Below are 2,130 nucleotides of genomic sequence, written 5' to 3'. Positions count from 1 at the left end.
GAAACCCGAGGATGAAAAAGATGGAAAAAACACAATCAAGAAATGAAGCTAGCCTTATGCCCATCATTTATATCCAATCTACTATAACCTCGGGTCGACCAAAGCCTTATGGGTGGATTTGGCAGAGTGGATATATGTATGTGTGTGTGTATATGTTTGTGTCTGTGTTTGTCCCCCACCATCGCTTCACAACCGATGTTGCTGTGTTTACCCTCCCGTAAACTAGCTGTTCGGCAAAAGAGACCGATAGAATAAGTACTAGGCTTACAAAGAATAAGTCCTGGGGTCGATTTGTTCGACTAAAGGCGGTGCTCCAGCATGGCCGCACTCAAGATGACTGAAACAAGTAAAAGAATAAAAGAATATATATCCATATCTTACATTTATATTTGTGCACACATGTATGTAGGTGTGATTAGTATGCAAATATATATATGAACATGTACAGACTTGTATTTAAGTGCATATGCATGTGTGTTAGTGTGTATGTGTGCATTACCAGGGAGGGGGTGTTACAAAAGAGCTGTGGAAATGGATAAGGAAGCTCACCGGAAAAAATGAAAGGACAGCGCAAACGGATGTGATCAAGTCCTCTCCTTTCAACATGCTCTCAACTGGAAATTCGGCTTATACGGAAACGCGCACACACACATACACACACACACACACACACACACACACACACACATATATATATAAAATACATCCATCCGTGTATACATGTATCTGTGTCTACGTATCTGTTTGTCTCTCTCTCTCTCCACACATAAATGTATATGCATAAGTATATATATATATATATATATATTTACACACATACACATACACACACATACATACATACATACATACATACATACATACATACATGGAATACTGGTGGAATGTCCCAGTTAAGACTTCAATAAAATGTAAGCACAACAGACCTGATATAATGATTTGAAACAGAGAAGAGAAACGGTGCACAGTTGTGGAAATTAGTTGTCCTGTGGATGTTAACATAAAGCTGAAGATCAGTGAAAAAGAGAACACCTATGATGAACTATTGGGAAATCTGCAGTTACTCTATCCAGATTACTAGTTCAGGTTTATACTTGTAATTATTGGGGCCCTGGGATATGTAACACGCTGCCTAAATATGAATCTTGAGAAATTAGGCTTCTCAAAACCAGAAAGGAGAAAGGTAAGTCAAAGTCTACAGATCCAATCCATCATTGGAACTGTAGAAATCTGTAAAACTTTCCAGAAGTTTATCATTTAAATATATATGAATATGTCTAGATACGCAACTGTATGCATGAGAACACATACATAAAACATATAGATCTGCACATACATACATACATACATACATACATACATACATACAAAAATACCCTGTTGTTGATATTGAAATTCCAATGAAGGGGTCTTGGATTTTTCTCTATTAGCAAGAAATCTTGAAATAAACTGAATAATGACATAAATAGTTATATAAGATTGTGAAAAACCTTGTAAAATGTTATGTGAAGCTCATCCACAGCTATTGGCTACCTGATGTCATCAGAGTAGAAATGCTCCTGTTACTGGATATACACCAAGAAATCCGTAGTAACTGTTGGGTTTGTATAAATAGATAAATGAAGGAAAATAGAATGAATAACGTTCGTTATTTCAAAATATATGTATGTATGAATGAGTTACTTTTGTTACTCATTGTTGTTTAACTTATGCAATTACCGAGACTATTAATGTGATCCACTCCCTTCATTTATTTCTTATAGTATTTTCTACTGAAGAGGGAAAAATCCGTGGGATTAATCCTGAAATTGATTCAATATAGAGATAACGAATTTTAAAAAAAATTCTGTTAGCTTGCCTTCCTCGAGTTCAGCAAATCGTGTATTCATAGCGAATGTATATTGTAACGTGGTGATTGACGATTTAAAGTCTATTCTCAGCATATTGGCATAGAAATATTTTTTTCTTTTGCCCTTGTTTATAATCGTCTCTAATTTCCACCTTTAAAGGTATTTTTAATATGCTGGCCACTTTGGAATTTTTCTCTGGAAAAATTTTTTTTTATCCTATATTAGAAGTAATATATATATATATATATATATATATATATATATACACACACACACAAAT

The sequence above is a fragment of the Octopus bimaculoides genome, chromosome 8 (assembly GCF_001194135.2).
Source record: "Octopus bimaculoides isolate UCB-OBI-ISO-001 chromosome 8, ASM119413v2, whole genome shotgun sequence".
In the NCBI taxonomy this organism is placed as follows: domain Eukaryota; kingdom Metazoa; phylum Mollusca; class Cephalopoda; order Octopoda; family Octopodidae; genus Octopus; species Octopus bimaculoides.
This window is presented reverse-complemented; position numbering follows the sequence as displayed.